Source organism: Bos javanicus, chromosome 15 (assembly GCF_032452875.1).
Source record: "Bos javanicus breed banteng chromosome 15, ARS-OSU_banteng_1.0, whole genome shotgun sequence".
NCBI classification, from domain to species: domain Eukaryota; kingdom Metazoa; phylum Chordata; class Mammalia; order Artiodactyla; family Bovidae; genus Bos; species Bos javanicus.
Window position 1 is genome coordinate 76,411,661 of NC_083882.1, and position 26,686 is coordinate 76,438,346.

General features: G+C 42.4%; 1 protein-coding gene across 31 annotated transcripts in view; it reads right to left on the bottom strand.

The window, feature by feature from the left end:
• The window catches only part of PHF21A (PHD finger protein 21A), a 192,766-nt gene extending 185,356 nt beyond the window's left edge, over positions 1 to 7,410 (bottom strand). For 16 of the 31 annotated variants that reach the window (XM_061381288.1, XM_061381278.1, XM_061381299.1 and 13 more), the window contains exon 1: positions 6,847 to 6,933. The gene's annotated coding sequence lies outside the window, so the exon portion shown is untranslated. The other 15 variants (XM_061381280.1, XM_061381268.1, XM_061381275.1 and 12 more) reach the window with 9 other exon arrangements.
• Positions 7,411 to 26,686: the final 19,276 nt, after the last annotated feature.

Below are 26,686 nucleotides of genomic sequence, written 5' to 3' on the forward strand. Positions count from 1 at the left end.
AAGTTTTAATTTATCAGGTTTTCTCTTAACAGTCTTTCAAGCTACATTTTATAAATAATTTTTCTTGAAGAAAATTCTCACAAGAAAACATTTTCCATACTTTCATACTGCCCACTAGGCCCACTGGGAACTACATTCTTATAGGAGACACATAAAACCATCACACACAACAACAACAATACTTAAGTCCCTCTTTTGTCGAGTCCTTACTATTTACCCCCTCCACTTCTCACCCTTCATTTCACATACACATCTGTTTGTGAAAAGAACACTTAGGAAAATACCAATTACAGATCCATTTCTCTCATCCACTGACTTTTCCCGAAACACGGAAGTCGTTTTTTTTTTTTAGAAGCTATCAACGACATGTCCAAACCCAAGTGGGTAACTTTGAGCTGTAATATATGTATATAATTTCTACACACACTCTCATTTTCTGCAGCACTGAAGGAGGAGGACTAAAGAAGAAAGAACTAAGTGCAATCTGCATTAGGAGGCCTAACACAGGTGGTGGGTTATTTTCAGGCAACAGCACCTTCACAAACATGTTGTGGAATACAGTCCAAGAAATTCCTAACAAGGAAAGATAAGCTGGCACACAAATTTAACACAATCCAGCTAAAAATCACCTGCAGCACATGCTACTACATTTCACCATAAAAGTGACAGGCTACTAGAGGATCTGAAGCTTCATCAATACAACATACTGTCCATAAGGCCAGAGAGAGCAGTTGCCATGGTTACTATCACCCACTTTGACCAGGAAATAATTGTCATTACTCTGAAGTTTTTGGTACTTATTTAAAATTTTAAAAAACAGTCTAGGGTTCTGACTGTTAATTGAGTCAGAGAATCAACTACTGTTTGATTTGTAAGTATGCTGCTTTAGAGATCCACATGGTTAACAATACTTGGATCTGCAGCAGAAAAAAATCAATTCCTCTCTGCTGCTCCTTCTCCTCAAGTACTGACAGTTTGTATTCTCAATGCAGCCAAAACAATAAAACAAAACCCATCTTTTTGGCTTCTGTGTTTAAGTTATTTTTCTCCCCTAGGCCCACAAACAAAGTCAAAATATAACCTAGATCATCAACCTGTTAGGCCCCATCCCTTTCCTATCTCCAAATTATCGGTTCACTTTTTTTGTCTACTTTAAAAAGCAGAAAAACATTTCCATAGATGATTCCAAAATATAGGAAAGAATAGTTTCCTCCAGCTGAGACCTGCTCACTATTTTTTCTTTAAAAAGGGGGCAGAGGTGTGCAGTCTGCAGTGTGTTGGAGGGAGAGAAATGGAGGGGCATTCAAACTGCCTAACAAGTGTCTAGTGTAAGAAAGTTGCTTTAGAAAAACTCAAAGGATGACTGAAACACAGATTATCTCTTAAGGGGAAGAGTTCACCACCTTCCCAGTTTAAGACTCAATTGATAGACAAGCAATATAAGAGTTATTCCTAACGAAAGGTCTATTTCAACATTCTTACCAAAGGTAACTGTTCAAAAAATTCAATACACAAATAAGATGATATGAAAGCCCACGAAACAGTATGGCCACATGCACACACACGATACAAAGAAGGAAACATATGCTACTGAAGAAATAAATAAACAATAATTTTCATGCAGTATTAACATATTACTTTTTAAAAAAACACCTCAAAACAGCAAAAATACACACCTGGTAAAGTTAGAAAGTGATCAAAATACATTGCTATGCTCCTGAAGAATATTTAAGGCCTACGAAAAAAAGCCCATATACAAAAGTTCTGAGAAGTCAACATAAATCATTAATATTTCCCAGCACAAATTAATATGAAGATTCAAACATGTTTCAAGAAATCAGCTCTGAATATAGATATAAATGACTTCTGTCAAAGGTTAGAGACCTAAAACTATAACCCCTTCCTTTTCTCCCTTTCAACAGTAATTAAATACAAAAGACTTCAGCAATAAAATATTAAGGATCCAAAATTTAAAAACACATTACTAAAACCTTAATGTCAGTATTTCCTCAAAAAAAAAAAAAAAAAGAAACTTCAGTGTTCACTGTCTAGGATGAAAACATTATATTACCCTGAGAAGTTTCATTTTTATCTACACAGTTAAATGTTTTTCTCACCCTTCACTGAAGCAAGTTTCTATGTTTAATTTCTAGTTGCGGTTATTTCATAAAGACTAGTTAATTCTAAAATTTAGGACACTATACCTTTTGATATGTTCACAAAATAGAAACTCCCCATTATCTATATGTTTCTTTATTTCAGTCCAAATGTATGAGTAGAGTCTGTAAGAAAGCCAGAACTCAAAGTTCTGAGTTTTAAACTCCTAAGTTATTTTGACACCAAAAATATTTCAGTGCACTCCTCTAGATTTGAGTAGTCATTTCCTCACGCATCCTTCTCAATTAGAAAAACAAAAATGATACACACAGGTACCTAATACTAACGCATACAGATACATGTCTTTTTCACTCTGAACAAGTTTGAATGGTTTAGTCAGCAAGAATTTTTCAGAAAGTTAGCAGGATCAGTCAAAACAATCAAAATATTAACCATGACATCTGTTACTCTGTGTGTTACTAAAAGTCTATAGAAAAATACAGGAACTTTAAAATAATCACTAAAATCAAGTACTATCACATCAATGGAGAATGAAGAAAAACTTTAACAGGAGATACACATTTCACAGGGTCTACAAAAGGAAAAATTTATTATTTTTTTTTTATTAGGGGAAACTGCCTAGACAACATTTTTAAACAAAGCTTCAATATTCTAACAAAGAGCTTTTTGGTAACCAGAGCAGTATTAAAAAAAAGTTCATAAAGTGTTCTGGGTGCACTTTTAATGCACTCGTTTCCCAAATCATATGAATAAAGTTAATATTTTAAAGCCAGGAGCTTCTGCCCATGTATTAATTAGCCACCTATCTCAACAACTTAACATCTGCATGGCTGCTGACAATTTACAAAGAACTTTCACATGTATTATATCATTTGATCTTATTGAGAAAAAAGTACAGCATTATTTCCAAAAAACAAACAAAATTCAAACAAGTTCATCAAATTTGCTACACATTCTTAAGTTTTTAAAACTTTGATATAAAACTTTACAAGCCACCACAGTACCATAATATTTCCAGTGATAAATCAATTCACCTAAGACTAACAAGAGTTTCAAAGGACCATGTGCTATAAATGCTACGAAAATACTTCCATCTTTATGCAATTATTGTTGTGTTACTAACAGCCATATCAGCAATGACCTATACCCACAGACAGAACTTTACTTCTAGTTCAAGAATCTCGGTCTTTGGAGGCCAACTCAAACACATTAACTGCATGTATTTATAAAGTTGAGGGCCTAAGAATTTATCTATTAGGATTACTGTCCACAGATGGGAAGGAAAAAAACACAGAAAGTCTAAGAATTTTTCCATACAATATCTCCCTTTCCAATAATAGTTCAAGTACTCTATATCTCACTCAATATTATAAAGATGACCTCAAAGTCAAAAGTCCCAAGTCGTATTAACTACTTTTGTTTATAGCCATCCACAGCACATAATTTTTAAAAATGTGTTCAACACTCCACTCACCAATATGAGAGTAACTCCAATATGAGACTAATTATTTTCCAAGCAAAATATTTCTAACAGTACTCTGTACCTAAGGGCAGCATCCTTAAGCTGTCCACCATAAGCAATCTACTTTGTGTAATATTGTAAGCAGGTAAAAAGCAATCACAAATTTCAGCTTCTAATAGCGAATGGAATTTTTCAATGGACTTACTCAAGATCTTTCTGGAACTTTAAGGTGTTAATCCTGTTGCTTATCTGAAGCTAAGTAGAGCTGTAATAAGTAGCAAGACCCTTACAATTCAGAGGTTTCCTTTATCTTGCTGCAGCACCTCCTGCTGGATAGCATTTAGAGTTCTTCATGTAAGCAGAAGAAGAGTATTTCTGAGGCAGCTCTTCCAGATGACTGAATGGGAAAAAGGATGGACCCTTCAAAGCTAAAAGAAATAGGGGCCACCCAACACTTACACCTCTTAAAAACAAAATCTGGCAGAGGCAGGGGGCTTTTTACTTTTCCAGTTCCATAAAGACTCACCTGGGAGTTCTAAGTGCAATAAGCTTAAATAAAGCTTGCAAAATTATCTTAAAACTATGTTAAAAATCTTCTGAAGCATTCAAGCGAAAAGACTATTAAGACCATCCAAGCAACATCAGTCATATTGCAAATACTATTACCTTAAGAAAAGCAAAAGTATGACATAAAGAAAAGCACCTGGAATATTTTTAATGTGTTAGCCAGAAACTTGAAGAATTTTCTGCACTATTACTATACTCTTCATTTAAGGATAGTTGTATCTACAAAAGTTTTAAGTACAGAATTTTTTCATAAACATGAGCATAACTGCAAACAAAAACTTCCTCTTTGCCATCAAAAGATGTGTCCTGAGATTTTAAAATGCATTCTTAAACATTTTAAATGGACCTTAATAAGCCAGTTTTAAGCCCACAACGTAGATTCCATATATAAAGAGAGAAAAAGAACAGAAAAGGACTTACCAAAATCAAAATGAATAATAGTATTTCCAATAAAAATGTAGTAACAGTTTCCTACAATGCTGTGAAACCAAGTAAATTGTGAAACTTAGGGAAAAAAAGGGGGCTGGGGGAGGGGGCTAGTCTTCAGAAAGCAAAAGAAAAGCTGACCTATTTATTTCTACTGCCCAAACGTGAGTGAACATCAGATGTAAACAAACCCAACATAAACGCTGAAAAGTACACTTCGATGTCTTAGCCCCAGTTTCAGTCCCTTTAGCAGGCCCTCAAGGAAGCTACAGATGTTGGTGAGTACCCTCTCTAAAAGGAGATATTCAAGCTCTGCGCCCTAAAGAACCCCTTTAAAGTGTGCCTATGAAAAGGCTTCCTTCCTAGAGTGCATAACTGCTTTAAAAAAAAAAAAAAAACTTTCATCAGTCCAATTAATCTGATTCTAATATTCTGCTATCAATTATTAATATATAAATGTTCTTCCTTCTCCAACGTCCCCAGCTCAAGCATCTACATTCCTGACCCTAAAATGCTCAGCTCGCACCCCAGCTATGGAGCAAATCTTTGAAAACCAAAATAGAGCCACAAAGTTCACTGTCAAGGCCAGTGCTGAGGCCCGCACACGCCCGGACCTTAACTCACATTTTAAATTCTAGAAAGCCATACTTGCAGAGACATCATTTAAAAACAAAACAATGTGGACGTGCGGAGTAAGATCCTCTACTTCAAGACCTAAACAAAGAATATTTCAACATATGACCGGAATATGATGACACCAGATTCACCAATGAAAACAAAACCTGCCTACCATTAGCAGTCGTGCCCTCATCTCGACAACTCAACTACTTAGAAATCACTCTCGGCACATCTGCACCCCACAACCGGCGTGTGGCCTTCTCCGGGGGTGCAAGCCACAGACAAAGTTGAAAAGAGACATTCTTCCCCCCGGTGCCCAATCTCGACATCGACCCCTCCCCTGCCAGGACCACCTCGCTGCTACCCACCATCGCGAACGTGGTCAGGGGAGAGAAAAAAAAAGAAAGAAAGAAATCCTAGCAGCACCGCTCAGCAGAATAAAGAGACCAAAGAGAGGATGACGAGAAGTGTTGGGAACTGCGTGCACGACGGGGCTGGACCAAACGGAAAGAGTCCCACTCCGCGTGCCCCTCCCCCCGGCGGGGGCGCGGGCGGGGGAGGGGCGGCCGCGGCCCCTCTCTTGCCGGCCCCGGCCCGCTCAGGGTACCGGGGGCGCCCCGCGGCCGCGGGCGGCGGGGGCGAGTGCGGGAGGGCCGGCCCCGGGGTGAGGGGTGCAGGCAGACTCTCCGGAATAACAAGTTGCAGAAGAAGAAGAATAAGCGGAATTTCCCCAACGCTGCTCCGGCCACCCAAGACAAATGCACCAACACACACACACACACGTACACACACACACACACACACACACACACACACACGGGCCCGGCAGCGTCAGCAGCCGCAGCTTTTTTTTTTTTTAAAACCAGATCCCTCAGTCATCAAACAAGATGGTTTTCCAAAAAAAAAAAAATTAAATAAATAACCATAATAAAAACTTCCCCCCGACAGCATCCCGAGGGGGTGGGGGGTGGGGTAGTGAAAGAGCCCCGGCGACCATCCCCGGGCCGAGGGGAGAGCGCCCAAGGGGGCGGACGAGGCTCCGCGCCCCCCGCCCCCGCCGGCCGCCCCCCCACCCACTCCCCGGCCCCCCGCCGGGACAATGTGACACCCCCCTCCCCGCCACCCCCGGCGCGCCGCCTCTGTCACCCGCTCCGGCCCAGCACTCAGCGCCCAGGCTCCCGAGGCTGCTCATAAACTTACTTCCAATTTATCCTGGGGAGGGGTGGAGGGCAGAGGGGAGGAAGGGGGAGACCAGGTTTTTCCATTGTCTTTTTTTTTTTTTTTGGTTGGGGGGGGGCGGTGGAATAGGAAGGGCACGCAGGGGGAGGGGGGCGCCCCGAAGGGGAAGTTATTGCTCAAATCTCAAGTTGACTGAGGGGTCCTGGCGCGAACACCCCCCGTTTCCCTCCTCCCTCCCACACACCCCTCCCCTCCCCCTCCCTCCTCCCCCCACCCCACAACAAACTCCAAGCAAGCAGCCCCCTGTTCCTCCCAGAGACAAACACCAGAGACAAGACAGAGAGAGAGAAAGAGAAGAGAGAAGAGAGAGGGGGAAGGGGGGAGGGAGGGGAAACAGAGCTACTCCAGAAAAAAAAAAAAAAAGAGAGGAGAGGAGAGTGAGGAGAAGAGAGAATGGAAAAGCTGGGATACTGCACCCTCCTGCTGCTGGCTGGCTGTCCCCCCTGGCAGCTGGAGGCAGGAACTCTGAGCAGGAGAAGCAAGGAGGAGGAGGAGGAGGGAACTCTTCTTCATGGGGAGGGAGGGAAGGCGCTGGAGCGGCTGCTGCTGCTTCTCTGCTGCTCTGGGCCTCTCGCACTTTTTAGATATTAGTGTGTTAAGATGGTAGGTTGTTCCCCTCTCCCTCCTCCTCCTCTCTCTCTCCCTCTCTCCCTCACTCACTCTCTCTCTCTCCCTCTCTCTCTGGGCTGTTTCTTTCCTCCTCTTCCCCAGGCAAGGGGGGGTGGGGAGGAGGGGGTGGGGGGGGAGGAACTGGATCCTCCTCCTCGTCCAGGAGAGACACACACACACACACACAGGCCCCGGGCCGGAACGGGAGGGCAGAAATCAGAGCAGCAGGAGAGAAACTGTGGGAGACAAACAAGCCCAACTCTTCATCCTCCTCCTCCTCCTCCTCAGCAGCAGCGGCGGCGGCGGCGGCGAGCACCACCAGCCCATTCACCACCCGGCCCCGGGCCGCAGCACCTCCGCCGCCTCAGCCCGGGGATCCCTCCGCCCAGGCCCAGACACACTCTCGCCCGCGCGGGAGCCCGCCGCGCGGCCCCGCCGGCCCGCCGCCGCCGCCGTGCGCGCCCCCGCCGCTCCCGAGAGCCGGGCGAGAGGGACTGAGGCTGAGGAAAGCGGGGACGAGGGCGGAGTGGGGGGGGGGGGGGCGGGGGAAGGAGAGGAGGCGCCGGGGTAGAGGGGCACGGGCGGGGGGGCGGGGGCCGCCGGGCGGAGTTGTACGGCGGCCGGCCCGGGCCGCCCCCCCGCCGCACCTCCCTCCCAGCGGCTCCCGGGGAAGTACGGGCCCCTCACCTCCCCCGGGGGGGTGGGGGGGGACGGCGGGAGGGGCGGTGGGGGGCCCGCGGCGGCGCTCGGCGGGCGGACTACTTGACGTGTCGGTGCGGCGAATTTATTTCACTTTGCCTAAGGAACGGGGTGTGCTGCGGCCCCCATTGCCTAGGGAAAAAACCCGGATGTAAAGTGAGTGAAACTAAACTAGAGTGAAGTAGGGCAGCGGCAGCCAAACTCCAGTGCAGCGGCGGCGGCGGCGGCGGCTGTGGTGGTGATGGGGCTGAGCACCGAGCGGCCAAACTCCGGGGCCGCCGCAATGATGGGCCCGTGCAGCGCTGCAGCTCGGCATCTTAGGAGCTGCAGCTGAGGCGAGGCCGGAGCCCGCTGCGGCCGCCACTCCCCCCGCAACCCCCAGCACCACCACCACCACCAACTCGGCGGCCCGAACCCAACTCCCCCCTCCCGTCGGCAGGAGCTGCAAAAGGGTCTTCGGAGCGGCCCCAACTCCCTCCAGTGCAACAGCAGTTTGGAAAGGGGTGGGGGGGAAAGAAAGCCGTGGAGGGCAGGGACGGAGAGAAGCGAGGGGGAAAGCACTGCAATGGGGGAGCGTGGTCCAGGCAACAGGAGAAAGATGCCACCTCAAGTCGAATGCAACATGCAATCCCCGGCCGCCGCTCGCTCGCTCGCCCGCTCCCTCCCCTCGCCACCCCGCCCCCTTTCCAAATAACTACCCTTGAACCACTTTATTAGCCACACTCCGTCCCACACTCGCTTCGGGGAGGGGCGGGGGCCGGGGTCCTCGCTCACCTTTATTTATTGCCGCTTTCTCCCCCCCTCTCCATGTTTTTTATTCCTAAGTTCTTTTGTTCTAAGGGGGATGATGGCATTTACTTTTCTGCTTTGTGTAGCAGGGCAATCACTGGGAATCGGCCACGTATAATCCGGCGATTTGTCATATTTTATTAGTGAAAGTATTTTATGCCTATTCTGCCTCCAAGGACTGTAACATGGAGAACTGCAGCGAGGAAAAAAAAAACATCAGAAGAATTCTTGTTTTGAGAGATTTCTTGGCGGGGCGGGGGGAAGGCTTTTTTTTTTTTTTTCTTTTCCAGGGGGTTTATTTAGATTTTCAAATCGATAGTTTTCAACTTAGAGCTGAATGTTTTTGTATGGATATATTACTAGATTCTAAAATAATACCTAACCACGGAAAGGAAAAAATAAAAGTCCAAAAATCTTAGATTTTTTTTTTAATTCCTACTGGGCGGTGATTATTATCTGTTCTGTTCAGCACGCTGGACTTAACGTAGTGTTGGCCTTCGAATGTTAAATAACAATAAGCCCCAACCTCAACTGAATACAAATGGGGGGTGGGGGTGGTTTTGTTTTTAAGGCTCAGCACTTTTGTAGCATCTGCCACTACGCATTTTTCAGGCATTGATTAGCCATGCAACTCCCATAGGCATGAAGTCCAGTTTTTGCAGATAAAGAGCAACAGTGGTGAGACGGTTTGCTCAAAGTCAAAGTGAGTCATTGACAGAACCAGAAATAGTCTTGGACTCTATTTGTTACTAGTCACATCTTTTATATTAAATACTACTTCCCTCAAGAAGTAAACAGTATTTAAAAATAAATGGACGTTCTTTATCCTGTTTTGTATTTCCACCAGAGGTGCTTTGAGATCCCTGGACATGCAAGCATTTTTTTATTTCTGCAAAATTAAGTTTCATTTCTCAAGAAAAAGCAATTTTAAAAAATTCTGATTTCTTAACGCTAAAGGATAAATAAAATTATGGGCTTTATTTTACATGTGTAGCCCATTTAGTGCTCTGAGCTTTACATTAAAAAAAAATTTTCATAGCAGAGTGTAAGAGTTTGAGATTGAAAATGAAAGTCCCTATAAATGATTCAAAAAGCTTGGATAAACTCATAATGTTGTGAAACTAAACCCATAATGTAGTCAGTATAAATAAAGGAAGGACTGGTTGGGTAGTAAGACGCAGCTTTACTGTCTAGCGATAACTCTAATGTATCTAAAAGATGAGTGAAGGCAGGGGTCTTTCAAGAAGAACCCAGTAGGCACTGGACCAGAATCTAATGGTGTCATTTCAAATCAGCCCAGGCTGTCAAAATTTTTTCAGAGCAAGACTGCTTTAGCATTCTTTCTGGCAGAAAAAAAAAAGTTTAGAATGTTTCAGAATTTCATAGAAAAAATTGAGAAACTCGCATTGTGCCTGAATGTGTAAATGCTGTAGAACAGGGGTCAGCAAATTTTTTTTCTGTAGAATCCCAGATAGGAACTATCTTAGACTTTGCAGGCCACATAGTCTCTGTCACAACCTCTCAACTCCATGCAGTTGTAACACAAGAGTAGCCATAGAAAGTAGGTAAACAAATGAGCCTGGCTGTGTTGTAATAAAGCCTTTATTTATGGGCAGTGACATTTTAATTTTATGTACTTTTTATGTGTCAGAAAATATTCCTATTTTTTTCACCCTTTAAAAAAAAATGTTAAAACATTCTTAGCTCATGGACCTCAAGAAACCAGTGGGTGGGCAGGATTGGGCCCATGGGCTATCCTTTATCAACCCAATTTTTGAAGACTAAAGCCCCTGAACTTCTTGTATAAGTGCTTCGTTACTAACATGTTTGAATAGCAATCAAACTGTTGTCCACTATGCTCCGCTGTCCATGGAATTCTCCAGGCAAGAATATTAGAGTGGGTTTCCACTCCCTTTTCCAGGGGATCTTCCCAGCCCAGGGATTGAACCTGGGTCTCCCGCATTGCAGGCTGATTGTTTACTGTCTGAGCCACCAGGAAACTTTCCAAATATTTCTCACTAAATCCATAACAATCAAAAATGAGTGTCATAAAATAGCTGCTGTATAACACAGGGAGCTCAGCTTGGTGCTCTCTGATAACCTAGAGGCTGGGTTGCTGGAGGTGGGGTGTGGGAGGGAGGCTCAAGAGGGAGGGAATATATGTATGTATATGGCTGATTCACCTTCTGCTGTTGTTGTACAGCAGAAACAGACACAACATTGTAAAGCAATTAAACTCCAAAAAAAAATAAATGTAAACTCATGTTTGATATTTACATTTTATTAAAATATTTTAGCTAAATAATTGTCTAATAACTTATATATCAAACTCTATGAAAAAGAATTATTTAGCTTGTGATTCATTATGCAACCACGTTTCCATTTATATACTCTTCCTCACTCTAAGATGGTGAAGAGGAGTGGAACCAATGGCCTTGGATTCTCACACTTAAGACATATCACTTCTTCTCAACTAAGGCACCTTAGGCAAATAACTTAATCTTTCAGAGCCTTGGTTTTCCTATCTTGTAAAATGCAGCTCTTAATACCTACTTTTTAGGACTACCGAGAAAATTGAATGAAATAATTTAGGGAGTGTGCTCAGCACAGTGCCTGGCACACAAGGCCACATAAGACATCTTTTCCTGTGCCTTCAAATTCGTTTTGAGTTAATGTAACCAGATAAGGTGAACACATGGAGTTCCAATACCTCATCAGTGCTAATGTGGCATATGGCATCCCAGGAGTCTTGGGGTGACTCAAGGCTGTGCTATATTTCCATGCGTCTTTCTCAGGCTCTTAAGTGTCCCTGACACAAGGCACTCAGTAGACCCTCACTAACTATGTGGCCTGAGAAAAACACATAGACCTTCTGAACCCTGGTGTTTCTCATACATAAAATAAATACAATACTTTGCAGGATTTTTGAAAGGGTAACCAGCATAAGTGCTAAAGGAAAAAAATAGAGGAATTAGCGTAAGTTAGTGAAGATCCCAGAAATAAGCTGGAAATTGAAAGCTTACCACCAGAAGTTCCTTTGCGGTAAACAGTTCAGACATGAATGACCTAATAATAATGGCAGGTGCACAGTGACTGAGAGTTTGCTCTCCTACCACCTAGTTAGCCTCCATTCTCATTTATTAGTCATCAAAACCCTGCTGAGAAGAGGTAAAGCTCAACTTTTGGATGTTATTAAACATTGGAGTATAGTTTTTAATATTTATTTATTTATTTGGCTGTGCTGGGTCTTTGCTGCAGCACAGGCTTTTCTCTAGTTGTGTCGAGTCGGCGGCTACTCTGTAGTTGCGGTGCCGTGGCGTCTCTTGTGGAGTATAGGCTCTAGGGCACGGTCTCAGTAGTTTCCGCACGTGGGCTTAGTTGCTCTGCAGCATATGGGATCTTCCTGGACCCATGTCTCCTGCACTGGTAGGCAGGTTCTTTACCAGTGAGCCACCAGGGAAGCCCTTTAATTCTTATATAAGCAGTCAAATCTGTCAGTGTTTTCCTATGTGTTCCTGCCTTCCATCCCATTGCTTCAAGAGGTCATTCAAAGTCCATGATTAGAAAAATACCTACAGTTTTCTTCTCGCATTTTTATGGTTTTTATTTTTCACATTTACCATATATGTATGTGTAGGTTAGGAGGTAGGAATCTATATAACTTTCATTGAACAGAAAATATTTAATTAATATTGGGATTCTCTTGGAGAATGTAAAATGTCATTCAAAATGATAAAACAGCTAGCTCCCTATAAAGGCGGTCAATCTAATGCAGAGATACTGTAAATATAGCAAAAATATGAAGAGGCATTATATATTATGGTGTCATAGAGGAACATTATATGTTAAAGAATAAAGAAGTGTCTTTGACATTTTCTTATTTTACAGTTTTATGGTAACATAATACGTGCCATACCCTAGATATTAAGGTTTTTGTACCTATAACTATATATGATTGTCTCTGATATTCTGGAATTTGACAGTATTTCAAAGAACATAATGAACCTGCCCCACAAAGGGCTACTTGAATAGCTTTCTCATCCAATCTCCCTAACTCCTACCTGTCCTTCACTCCAACTCTGTCCTTTTTTCTACTCCAGGTTGAAAAGTAACCCCATTGTCTTTTAAAAGGTCACTCTAAAGAAGATTTTAACACTGGAAATCTGAAGGTCCTACCTCTTCACTGAGGCAAGGAAGTAACTATTGGAATTGCTTTCTAATTTTTATTGGGCTGCAATAAGTGAAAGCCTGGCTTGTACCAACAAAATACTTAAATAAGTAGAGAAGATATATCAATGTGATTTTTAAAGAATTATGACAGAAAATCCCCAATGGCTAGCAGAAGCTGAATGTATGATCTTTCTCCCCTCTGTCTCAATGGTTTCTGATCTTTTAAAAATCTCCTTGACTCGCTTGTGTGTGCTTTTATGGTAAGCTGAAATTATCATTGGAAATGGGTCAGATATAACTGGTATATAAATAAATATTGGTGAATAAGCAGTCAACCTTCTCAAGAGTACTTTCAATTTCACTACCTTGTCATGATCACCAAATAAGCAGTTTAATCCTAAGCAACTTCAGGTATATGTGTTTAGTAGAATCGCCTAGACTAGAGCTCTTCAACCTCACACCATTGACATTTGAAGCCAGATAAGTTTGTGTTGTGGGAGGGGGGACAGATATTTAGCCGTGTCCTCGGTCTCTATCCACTAAATACCAGTAGCACCTCCGCCGCGGTTTTTACAACCAAAGATCTCCAGACATTGCTGAAAGTCCCCCACGTGTGTATGGGGCCAGAAGAAGGAGGGGTAAAATTGCACCAGGTTCGGAGGGGGAGGCAGAGGATGAGGGATTGTAGGTGGTCGGGGTTGAAAACCACTAAACCCCATGGATAGATGTAGGTGTGTATTTGCGTATGTGTGACTCTGCCCTCCACAGAAGCAGATCCCAATTCTTTTCCCAAAAAGTAACTGGGGTGGATCAGGGGGTTTAGGCTGGATCTGTGGTTAAAAACGAAAATGGTTGCAATTAAGAGCTGTAATGTCTGCCTTAGAGCTGCTGAGCTGCTAAAAGTATGACAGGGAGATCCTCCAAGACGGGGGATGCGGAATGAATTTTATCATCTTGTTGTGTGCACCTTTAGCTTATCTATTATCAACATAAATAAATTGCGTTGTGGGCCTTGAGCAAGGACGTTATCTGGTGGAAGGCATTCCCAGATTCAGAGTGTGAGCACCTGAGCTTGGGTCTGGGCTCTGCAAATGTCTAGCTAATCACTTTATCTCTTGGGGCCTATTTCCTTGTCCAAAATGGGAGAAAATAACACTTAATCCACTGGGTTGTTGTGAAGGTCCAGGCTGTTAATGAGAAGTAGCGGGGCTTGTTCTTGAGGAACTAGGAACATTGAAATTGCACAGTCTTGGCTTGACCTTGGGTAAATGATGCACTGTCGTAAGTCACAGTTTCCTTGTGTGAAAAATACAGAAATAACCACATGACTTCGTTGTCAACGGAGATTAAATGATGTAAGATACACCATATGTACTGGATAAATATTATTATATTATTGGTCTTTGGCAAACTGCATCACATTGCACAAATACATATCATTTTATTGTTATTTCTTTTCTGTGAACATTGAAACTTGCAAATCTGAAGAACCAATTAATATATCTGTACAAGTGAAACCTAGTTATAAATATATGGCATCCCAAATTCCAAAACAAGGAAAGCAGCATCAAACTGTAGGATGTAACCTTTCATCTTTCAAGTTAAATCAGGGTACAGTTTTCTTGCAATAACACAAGGTTCTCCTCCCCTTATTGAAATAATGTTGTAATAAGCTTTTTACAACCTCTGTACCACATAAAACACTTAGGGTCAGACCTAGTACGCACAGCTAGCACGATGTATGTCTAGTATTTAAATCCGACTTGGTGCTGTTGCAAAACTCACCTTCCCCCATAGCACTGGCAAATTGCACTGAAGTCCTAATAGGGTGCAGGGAGGTGTCTGAGGGCATCTTTTATATAAACTTTAATAAAATTATAACATACAGAGAAGCGCACAGATCACAAATTGTACACAACAGTAAGTTTTCGCAAAATAAACACACCTATGTAATCACTGGGTGTTTTTAAAGGTTTGAGAATTCTGTCATAAACATGTTTTATCATTAGGATATTAAAAAAAAAAAGTTATCATGAATTTGAAAAAAACAGTAGCGATTTCCCAGAGGACACAGTAATGCCTTTGCTGTCCAAATTTGATTTTAAATGATCACATGGCAGTTTTGTAAAAGGATCAATTGAAATCAGATAGTAAAAGTCCTGTCACCATTTACCGCTTGCTATATGATTCTGGACAATTGGTGTCTAGTCCCTCAGTCTTTTCACCAGTTAAATGGGGATAATGATAGATTTGTTATTAGGATTAAATGGAATAACAGTTGTAAAGATTTGGATGAGTCTGGCACCTAAACTCTCAATAAATGTAAATTATTGCCTATTTAGAATGATGCCATGGGACAAACAGGAAAGAAGTTACAGACATCTCCATAATTCTTTTAGAAAAAAGAAAAATTTTGCACAGAAGAGAAGTTGGATCAAAATAGCTAAGGGGTGCTATCACTGAGCCTCCAGACCAGCAGGGAGGGCTGGCCTGTGGGAAAGGCTGCAGAATGAAACCTGAGAGGGAGCAGAGTACCGGGAAGCTGCAGGCAGGGTGCTGAGCCACGGAGCTGCAAAGATAGTGCCGTTCTGAACAGAGCGCCACAGGGGTACGCCTGGCATCCAACAGGACATGACCTGATTTTTCAGAAACCGGAGTAAGGTCTAGCAGTAACAGTTTGTTTGATGTGGGCCTAGAGAGAGGAATGAGAAGAAGGAGCAGCCACAGGAATCATAATCCCGGAGGTCAGATCCTTGAAAGGCCTGGGCACCGAAGGAAGGGGACTCACTGAGGGCTTTCTCCACGGCGAGGAGACTGGAGCAACTCAGAGCTTGGAATGACCTCAGATGTATCTCTTCAGGCCTGGCATTCCTTCACACTGAAATGCGATGGAGGGATGCACTTGAATCAACTTGGATGCTGATTAGAGAAAGATATACTGCTAAGGGAGAAAAGAAAGGAGGCAGGCTGAGTTTCAGAACCCAGACATGGCAGAGAAATCTGCCCTCCTGGATAACAGGGACAAGGAGTTACCCCCAGTCCAGCCAGCAGCCCAATCTGTCACAGCTGGACCGTAGAGTGTCCTTATTTCTTCTTCATTATCTCTATCTTGCAAATGGCTTATCATCTCTCTAAGTGTCTTTGAAAGGAAGCAATTTGGTTTCTTTTTCCTTGATCAGTTGTAGGAGATGCATCAGAGCACAGGATTCAGCAGGACAATTTTGGTGAGCAAATGTGACCTGGTGGGCTCACTTTGAGGAAACCTCTGTCACTGATGGATAAAGAGGATGAAATACCCAAGTCAGGAATGGCAAATCTGTGGCCTGTGGGTTTCCAGAGCCTGAACTCGGCCTCAGAATCCTTCTCAACTCAGAGCATCAGCCATCACCAAATATTTGGAGCTTGCTCAAGATGGAAATCCATGTCATCACAGCTGGACTTACCCGCCATCCCGTGTTATAATCAATGCACCTATCCTAAGCCACTTCTCCCTAAGCCCAACACTGAGAGAATCAGATACGCAATTTACTTGGCTTCAACCCTGCTTATTGAAATTAAACCCTGGATAGGTAACAACTGCCTCCCTATTTAGGGACCTGTTCTCATATTTCTGAGTTTATAACTGATTTATGACCTATAAATAGTCACATCAACCTCGCTGCTGAATAATTTACGTCCTGAGGTCATGATCTCTGGATGAACCTGACACCCATTCTTGTTAAACTCATCATCTGTGTGCATCCAAGCTAGAACACAGAGAACCACACCCCAGTGTGGTGGCAGTGGAGAAGCAGAAGCCCTAGACTCTGTTCTTTCAGTCCAGTCAGCCTACTTTCCTTTTAGCGTCATCTCTGAAACGGAAAAGTATTTCATACAAGTGGTAATGCTAAGAAAACTATTCGAATAATAAATGTTTTGAAGGCTCTCTGAACTCAAAGCATTATGTCTATAGATGTCTATTAATGAAAGCTGTATCACTTCTTCCCCAGGGCTAAACAGAGGTTGATCACTCGTGTTTTATACTTCATTGGCATGAATAAGTCAAATCTCTTCCACAGTATAATGTTGATGAATGGGAGAGAAGTTGTTCTCAGCTTTGATGTACAGTCCACTGTTATTCCCATCTGTAAAATGGACACGCCATATACTGTTCATGTCTCTTTGTCTGCAGAGAACTGATGAGATAGAAATTGCGAAAGACTGCGTTTACTGAAGACTAGTGCTGTAAGTGGAGAAGGCAATGGCACCCCACTCCAGTACTCTTGCCTGGCGAATCCCATGGACGGAGGAGCCTGGTGGGCTGCAGTCCATGGGGTCGCTAGGAGTTGGACACGACTGAGAGACTTCACTTTCACTTTTCACTTTCATGCATTGGAGAAGGAAATGGCAACCCATTCCAGTGTTCTTGCCTGAAGGATCCCAGGGACGGGGGAGCCTGGTGGGCTGCCATCTATGGGGTCGCACAGAGTCGGACACGACTGAAGCGACTTAGCAGCAGCAGTGCTGTAAGTGAAAGAAAGAGGAATTCGTTACATTTTCATTTTAATTTAAAATAACACTACTTCTACCATCCCAGCATCTGAGTGGGTGAATAAAACTAGAGGCAGTAGTGGGTTACGGACTTTGGGCTGAGAACTGCACTGGTGGACGGGGAGATAACACAGAGAAGTCGGGACCAGAATCAGCAATACGTTCTCCTAACTTATGAGAGTGAGAATTAAAAAACAAGAAGCATTTTCCAACACCCACCTGGGGACTTTTGATTCCCCAAAGGTACAGGGATTTGGGGTCTCAGAGCCACAAACATTTTATTTTCATATTACTTCCTCAATTAGCATAAGCGCAAACTTCTTTCTTCCAAGTACACTGTGTTGTTGATGTTCACCTAATAGAAAAGAAAAACTCATTCCAATTCCAATCTGGGCGAAGACTACATTTCCTATGATAAACATCAGTGGGTTGATGGGAACAGACTCTCATTCAAAGGTGAAACGCTCGAACCTAAGCTTCGTGACTAACTGCGCCTAAAGACAGCTCATTTCATCCTGGAGCATCCTTGTCTCAGCGGTCTAGGCAAAACCAAAAAGATCACAGAGCAAAACCAACTGAGGGTACGACAACATTAGCGTGGAGATTTTATGTTCTCCATGTTAAGGGAACCTAAGTGGATTTCCAGAAGGATGTTGTTTTAAGGGAAAATGATTTGGCCTGAGTAACTGTGAAAAAGAAAAAGTAAGCAAACAGAATATGGTAGTGGGTGATACAAGTGGGCCCTGCTTCTAGTCACATTTTAGATCTAACTTTTAAAATGAAAGTTTCTCATTTTTTCATTTTACCAAACTTAAATTTCAGAGAAATTTTTATGATCCCTGCTGACTGGATTTCAATGGGAAAGAGCTCCCAAATTTTAAATCTGAATTTCTCTGCCTTCTCAGGTGCATTTAGCTATTGGACACCTCCTAGTGTCTTAACTTTCTGTGAACTTAGAATCGAAGTCCTTCTGCTATTTGATAGCTGCACGTTGAAAGAGCCGCTGGCTTAACAGGTTTCTATTTCTTCATCTTCAACACAAAAATACCATGTCTTATCATACCAGGATAGTTGGGGGGATTTAAAACAGAGATCCCTAAAATTTTCTTGATAAGTTTTTTTTTTCCTCCATGAAAACTTACTGTTAATCATTAACAGTGAAAAATAACAGCTGACATTTACCAAGCATTCTGGGCCAGATGTTTTGTACATACTTAAAATTTTATAGGTAAGAAAATTGAGGTATAGAGGGGTTAAGTAAATTGCCTAAAGTCACATAAATAGTAAATGGAAAAACTGGGATTCCTGCCCATGGCTACTTACATTCAGGTTCTGCTTTCTAATGGGAATTCCCGTGAGCCAGGAGGAAGCAAATACGGGGTAGGGCTATGCTAAGAGATTAATCAGGCAAGGCTTTAGAAAGAATGAATTAATTCTGAGACAAAGGTCTCTGAAGAAAAGCAACTCACCAACTCCTGGGCAAAAAGAGAAGGAAGTCTCTATCCCAGAAAGACAGATTGTATAATAGATAATGTGGAGTTTGGAGTCAGAACAGCCTAGGTGAAGAGTCCTGGTTAAGTGACTACTAGCTGAAGGGCCTTGGGCAGGTTATTTATCCATTCTTAGCCTCACTCTTCTTATCGGTGAAATAGGGATAATACTCCTTGTAGAGCTGCTTTGGTGATTAGAAATAATCATGTAAAGTATCTTGCACATGGTAGGAATACAATGTCAGTTCAGTTCAGTTCAGTCGCTAAGTCGTGTCTGACTCTCTGTGACCCCATGAATTGCAGCACGCCAGGCCTCCCCGTCCATCACCAACTCCCTATCATATCTTATTATACGTACCTTGGCAGCATTTCCCAAAGTGTGTTAGTAGGCATTAAGTAGTATAAAAGGAAAAGACCAAAGAAATTTTAAGTGAGAGGACAGCTTGGCAGTTAAGTAAACCCAGGAAATGCTGTTGAGCAAATTTATCCTGTTTTCTTAGTGCAGGGCTTCTTAGAAACTTTAAATTGCAAAAACCCAATCAGAATCTCCAAGAGGAAGCATTTTCCCAATTTATTTGATTATATAGCCCAGGTTTTTATTTATTTATTTTTTTAATCCAGCATCTTACAGGACTGATGTTGCTGTGAACTCATGTTAGGAAACACTGGTCTGGTGAGTTTTGGAAGGAAAAGCTGGGCTGTTCAGGTCCAGCCCTTACGATGCCTTCACTATTTGTAGCCGTCATGCTTCTCCATTTATTTCTCCCTAAAATAGGACTTCTCCTTTTTTACAAATATCACAGAATGAAGCTCTAAAGAGTGATTTCCAGCATCCATTCAAGCGAAAAGCTCAGCTCCCAACAGGACCAGGCGACATCCGCAAAGCAAACCAAGGCAGGCCCATGGGGCCAAGGCATTACTGGGCCTCTCAGGATGGCAGGATACGGCCGCTTCTTCCTGCCTGCCAGGGGAGCTTTCAAAGTGCAGGTTACTCCACAGACCAGCAGAAGGCACTGGCATGGGACAAAGGAGAACCCGTGTCACCGACTTAGTACAAGGCCAGCCCATCCAGAGTGGCCCTGCTTAGGCACCTGTCAATGCAGTTGTCAAAGGCCAACCCAGCCTAAGGAGGGGGAAAGAATTAAACAGAGGATCAGCTTTTTATTTTCATGTAAAAAGCACTTGCCCTCGGGTTATAAATGTTATTGCATTTGTGTAGCACTTTACTGCTGCCCTCAGCTCGCAAGCATCACAGGACCCCAGTGGCAGTACTTTTATAACCCTTGATCAATAGCTTATTTCTATCGCCTTCAGTCGCAGCTGCCAATCCGTCCTGTATAATGTGCGAGGCAGACTTTGCTGCTCTCCAGCTGAACACGTTATGAATGCAAACTGTGAGGGTAACATACGTATGGGCACTGGGTGAGGGGCATGGGATTTTTTGAACAGGGGCTGACAAAAAATGGACCCCTTGTTCTGGGAGACTACTGCAAAACTGAGAGTTTTCTCTCTGGCAAGATCTCTCTCTCTCTCACCACACACACTTTGTATTTGGTGGGTCGAGAGAAATGAAACATGATTCTTTTTGTGAGTGTTTTCACTTCATGTACATTGGAGGGTGGTGGGGAAAAGTTGTATGGAAAGATGTAAAATGTTCCGAGGGCCACGACTGTCTTGTTCATCACCCCTGTATTCCCAGCCCCTAGACAGAGCCTAGCACAAAGCAGGTGCTCAGGAAACATGGGCGGACTAAATGAATGCATTCCAGTTTGCAGTGGGACGGGAGGAGGTGAGTCCTAGAACATTCTCCAGGGGCTGCTTGAGCAAAGAACAAAGGTCAAAGCCCTTTAAAAAATATTTTTATTTATTTATTTATGTGGCTGGGCTGGGTCTTAGTTGCTGCACGGAGGATCTTTAGTTGTGGCGTGTGGGATCTAGTTCCCTGACCAGGGATGGAACCGGGAGCTCCCTGCATTGGGAGCTCGGAGTCTTAGCCACCGGACCATCAGGGAAGTCCCTAGTTTGAAGGCTCTGTGTGGCCAGCAGCACTGGGGACCACAGATAGCTACTACACAGTTGCCTGATTTAAGGGCTCACTGCTGGGCACTCTGGGAACCACGGAGAAACAAGATCTCTAAGGCTAAGTAGCTTCTACTGTTCTGTTTTTCCCCAGGGCAGAGTCAGCCAGGTGACCCCTCAAAGGACAGATACCTTGCCTCACCGTCTTCACCCCACTTCAGAAACCAGTTTTAGGACCAATCCACTCTGCGAGAGGCGTTGAAGCAGGGCCCCGAGGCTCCCCACAGGAACACGACTCCAGCTCACAGTGAGAGGCAGCCAAGCCTGCCCTTGTCTGAACCTGCGTCCTTGAGACTCAGCCAAACCTCTCCCGGCTTGGCGGAGGGATGTTGAGGTGACATTCTTCTCCCTGCCACTCAGCATCTTTTAGACAATCCTCCTCCACCTTGGGAGAATATGCATGAACTCAGTGCAGACGAGGGCCTCGAAAGCTGAAAATTCCCTTTGTCCCTGGGAGGGGGGATTCATCGCAATAAGAACCTGGTTGTCTGCAAGTTGCCCTGAAGTTCTTCTGGTGGCCCGTGGTAGAAAGATAGCTGCTTCAGGCAGAGTCAGTGAACAAGAGACCTCGTTGGAAGGATGAGTGTCTCAGGGGGCCCGACCAGTGGGCTTCAGAAGGACCTGGACTCGAGCCCTGGCAAGGCTGGAGAAGCGGGTGCAGCGACTCCCCACGTCTGCATGCTGCCAGCTGCCCTCGGGTTTCCTCCTGCGCACAGAGTTCACAGCCTGGGGGCACGTGGCGGGAGGGGAGCGGGAGGTTGGCACAAGCCCTCTTGGCTGTAGACCACACCGCCTGTAGTGCACCATGAATTAATATTTTGAATAAATCCTGTAATTATCTTGTGAACAGATCATTTTTGTGGCACTCTGTGTTTTTTTTTTGGTGTTAAAAGCATTAATTTGTTCAATATAAACATTAAAAATATACCATCATTTCTGTAGCCTCATTTCTTTATTTCTTAAGGCACCGGGAGCCTCATGACATAGAAGTGAGCTCTAAGGCCCCACCTAAGAGGTGTTCTCAGCCCTGTGCAGCCACCCCAGGAGGCCGGCCGGACCCTGGCCAGCTCTCAGGCCCTTTCTGAAGGTCTAGGAGAGGCCGCTCTGCTCCAGCTGGGCCAGAGGTTCACCCTGGCACAGTGCACTGTGATACTGCCAGCGCCCCTTAAGGAGGCAGAAGAAAGGGGGCCCTTGTGGGCAGGACAGACACTCCACAGAGTATCAGTGTCTGCTCTCCTCTTCACGGGTTCACCTGTGCAGATCCCAGGATGTTGGAAGTCTCCAGCTGAGAGACAAAAAGAAAACCCTAAATTTAAATACATCTCAGGAGCTGTATTGAAAGCCATCAAATCCGCCCATCTTGTAGGTTTCTCAGGATCCTAACTGTCCTCCAGGAGGGCTTGGACCAAGTTAAGTTTGGTTTGTCCATCCCTCCTCCCCCTCCCACCTTCCTTCTTTCTTTCTTTTGTTTTTTTAAGAGTAACATTTTTTGTTTTTTGAAAGTTAACAAATATATTTCAAAAATATTTTTAAACAGGGAAGTATCACCAATAAAATAAAAATCATTCAAATTCACATCATACCTCCTCCCCACCATACCCCTCTCAAGCGATAACTACTGTTAACATTTTGGTATACAACTTTCCAGGTAATTTTCAATAAAATTAGCTCCACTCTTAAAATAACCCTATGGTAACATTCACTTGTATTCTGTTTTTAAACTTAGCAATACATCATATGCTTCATTTCATATCATGGCATATTATTCTGGAAACACTTTATTTCCTAAACTGGAATCAATTTTGCTTATTCTGATGTATAAAAATTCAATCAATACAGAAAAATAAGTGTTCCCTCATAATCCCGCTTCCTAAAGATGATCACTTATTAAAAAAGAAATCCTTCAAGTTTTTATTTATATGTACGTATGTATATACATATATATAAACATACATTTACATAAATGGGATCATAACAGAGTGTTTTGTAACCTGTTTTTTCTTACTTATCGCTAGATCATGAATATCTTTCCATATTAATATATATAGTGATGCATCATCCTTCTTAATGGCTACATAGAATTCCATTCCATTGAACGAATGTTTGTAATTTATTTAACTCATCAGTTATTGTTGGAAACATCTGAGTTATCCCCCCCTTTTTTTTCTGCTATTCTAAGGAATGCTGCACTAAACACCACTGTATACACTTTTTGTCACAAGTCTGATTATTCCCTTAGAGACAACTCCTAAAAGGAAAATTGCTGAAAAAAATAGAATACATGTTTAAAAATTTTATTCATATTAATAAATGGCTCTGTAGAAAACTACCAATTTACATTTCACCTACACGTAAGAGGTAGGATTATTCTCCACACCATCTCCAGCATCAGCCGTTATTATTCTTTTTAATCTTTGCCAGTATGATGGCTAAAAATGATATTTTATTGTGGTTTCAATCTGTAAGTCTTTGATTATTGGTGAGGTTGAACATATTTTCATGTCTTTATTTGTCAATTGAATTTAATTTATGAATTATATGCTTACGGCTTTTGCACATTTTATGGTATTTAAGCATCTCCTTTTCTCTTTTTGGTAAGTAGAAGGTTTTTTTATTATTAAATAATAGCCTCTATTAAGGTTATCAACCTTGACATCAGTGTTGAAATTGTATTTTTTCACTTAGTTCATTGTGTCTTATGCCATGGAATGTTTTTATTTTTATATATCTGTATCAGTCCTAAGGAACAGAAAGTCAAGTAAGCAGGGTTTAAACCAGTGAAAATACTCTTTAATTCCCTGGAAACCTAGAGGTAGGTAGACTCAGAACGGTCTGATGGCTCGGATGTCACTGCTGCCTTTACACGTCTCAGGTTTGCCATCTGCAATGTGTTGCCAGTGTCTCCCCTTGTGAAATGAGACGGCCACTACACCAGCAAACACTACGTCCTCAAGTGCCAGTTAGGAAGGAAGAGGATAAGGACAGATTTTTTTTTCATCTCACAGATCTGTTATCTCCTCAGGAAGAAAAATCTTTCCCAGTAGTCCCCAGCAGATTTTTATTTACATCTCATTGGTAACCAGTAGTGTCTGCCAAAATAGTCAAAGCTGTCAATCATTTCCTCCATGACTTGTGGCTTAGTGCCACATTACCAAAGGCCCGTCTCACCCCCAAAATTCTTTTAAAATGTGCTCCAGTATTATCTTCTTGAACTTTTGATTTTTTTGGTTAATTTTCTTAATTTCCACATCTTTATCTGGAGTTTATTTTGGGGTCTGGTTTGACATAACTTTATTTTTTCCCTAAAGGTTTTTGGTGATACCAATAACATTGACTAAATAATCAATACTTTCCCTCACCACATTGAAATACCATCTTTGTTATATATGAAATTCCCCTGTATTATGGGCCTATCTTCACAAAGTTTTAATCACTATAGTTTTTTAGGTCATTTTTCTATCAGGTAGAATAATTGTCCTTTTTCATTATTTTCTTGGCTATTCTCCATTCATTTATTCTTCTAAATAATCTTTAGAATTAGTTTAACTAGCCCCCTCCCCCCTCCAACAAATGTTCTCCCTTGGCACTTTGATTGGAATTACATGAAAATTAGAGATTAATTTTAGAAGACTTCACACCTTTACCAATATTTAGTCTTTCCTTCCAGGACCATGGAGTGTTCCTCTCCATTTTTCCAGGCTTCTTTCATGGCTTTTATCAAGGTTTTATAGTTTTTTAATAAATATCCATTTTGTTAAGTTTATTTGCATTTATTTTTATGCCAATTGTAAATGGGATCTTTTATGCCAACAGGAAAGCTGAGTAAATAATGACCATTCTCGCATTCCTTAAATAAATCCTATTTAGTTATGATTATTCTAAAATATTGCTTGATTAAATTTGCTAATATTTTATTTAGCATTTACTTCCAAGAGTTTAGTTCAGTTCACTTCAGTTCAGTCTCTCAGTCGTGTCCGACTCCAAGAGAGTCTGGGCTATAATATTTCCTTCAGAAAGCCTTGAAGGATTTTTATAACAAAGTTTACAAGGTTTAAAAATGAATTAGGGGGAATTCTGTGGTGGTCCAATGGCTAAGACTCTAAGATCCCAATGCAGGGGGCCCCAAATTCGATCCCTGGTCAAGATCCCACAGGCCGCAACTAAGGGTTTGCATGCTGCGATTAAAGATTCTGCATGCCACGGCTAAGACCTGCCACAGCCAAATAAATAAATGAATAATAAATATTTTTAAAATAAATAAATAATCAATTTGGGAACCTGCAATCCTTACCTTATTCTGTTGCTGTTGTTAAGTCAGTCAGTCGTGTCCAACTCTTTGCGACCCCAAGGACAGCAGCATCCCAGGCTTCCCTGTCCTTCACCATCTCCCAGAGTTGGCTCAAACTCATGTCCTTTCTAGAACCACTTTATTCAATACGGTAGCTACTAACCCTGTGGGCAACTGAGCACTTGAAAGGTGGTTACGTCAACTGAGGACCTAAATTTCTAATCTAATTTAAAGTAATGTTCATTTAAAGTTAAAACCTGATCCTCAATCCAGTTACTGGAAATTGCTTAAATATGTTTGGAACAACATGGGTATTTGACTCTACTTTTCAACTGTAAATTTCGTGAAACCTAAATCTTTAGAGATCAATATTTCTGATGAAAATTTAGCACCTGAATTGAGATGTGCGTAAAACACACACTAGAGTTCAAAAAATTAGTGTGAAAAAAAATTTTAATGTCCAGTTAATAATTTTACATGTTGAAATGATAATTATGTTTGATATATTGAATTAAGTAAAATATATATTAATTTTACCTGTTTCGTTTTACTATTTTTGTGGTTACTAGAAAGTTTTTAATTATATATGAGGCTCATGTTATATTTCTATCAGTCACCACCATTCTAAATTTTTAAATAATAGCAATTATCTGATCCTTAATATTTGATAGAACTATCCTTTTTTCTTTTTATTTAATTGAACTATAGTTGATTTACTAGGACTAGAGTTTCTTTTAATATCTACATATCTTATCCAATGGATGAAATAAATGTTTAAACAAGCTGTTCTTGTTGCATATTTATTTCTTCCTTCCTCTCTTTCTTTTTTCTTTCTTTCTATAATTATAAAAAAAGATTATGTTTAACAAGTTGGTGACTGGATCTTTCTGTAGGGGATGACATAATCAGGTTTGCTTTTCGGGAATCACTTTGGTTATATTGTTGAGAACAGGCTGGCCAAGGCCAGGTGGATCCAGCCGGTTAGGAAGCCCCTGTGCAGTCCTGGGTGGGGCACGTGGAGATGGAAAGAAATGGACACCTTCCAGAGATATTTAGGACAAAGAGCCTATAGGACTTGGAACGAATTGAATACTGGGATCATGGCAAGGAGAGCATCAAGGATGAGTCCTTCAGGTTTGTGTTGGGCAACTAGAAGTTGGTGAGATAGTCACCGAGTTGGGAATCCCAACGGACTAGTTTGGGGGAATAAGCTCTTGAGTTCCGCTTAGGAATGGTGAGTATAACATGCCCTTGAGGTATCCAAGTGGAGATGTGAAACAGGTCTAGAGCAAGAGGAGGGGAGAGGATGGAGACAGAATTTGGGGGGATTGGCGTATAGATAAAATCTGAAGGCAACAACGGCCTGAACGAGATTGTCTGTGGAGAGAATGTGGGTTAAGAGATCTGCACGTTTAGGGGAGCAGGTGAGAATGACTAAGACCAAAACCTGAGGAACATCAGCATGTTTTAAATGTTATTTTTGAAACTTATTTAATTTTGGCTGTGCTGTGTCTTTGTTGCCACGTGGGTTTTTCTCCGGTTGCAGTGAGTGGGGGCCACCCTCTCGCTGTGGTTCGAGGGTCTCTCATTGCAGAGGCCTCC